This window comes from Daktulosphaira vitifoliae, unplaced genomic scaffold (assembly GCF_025091365.1).
Source record: "Daktulosphaira vitifoliae isolate Bord-2020 unplaced genomic scaffold, ASM2509136v1 Scaffold_4, whole genome shotgun sequence".
Classification (NCBI taxonomy): Eukaryota; Metazoa; Arthropoda; class Insecta; order Hemiptera; family Phylloxeridae; genus Daktulosphaira; species Daktulosphaira vitifoliae.
Genome location: NW_026099575.1, coordinates 8,817,784 through 8,817,999, shown reverse-complemented (window position 1 = coordinate 8,817,999; position 216 = coordinate 8,817,784).

Genomic DNA, 216 nt, shown 5'->3' with positions numbered 1-216 from the left:
AACCTTGGTTAAAATATAAATAATTGATTAATCGACTCATATAGTAATAAAAAACTATGCTTATTGAACTATGCCTGTTCATAGCTAATACAACACCCTCTTACACGTATAACGTTACATACAATAATCTATGGTACATTCCTCAATCAGTATAATAGTATTATTCATATATATGAATTTTTGGGTAAATAAACAACAAACATGTTATATGTTACT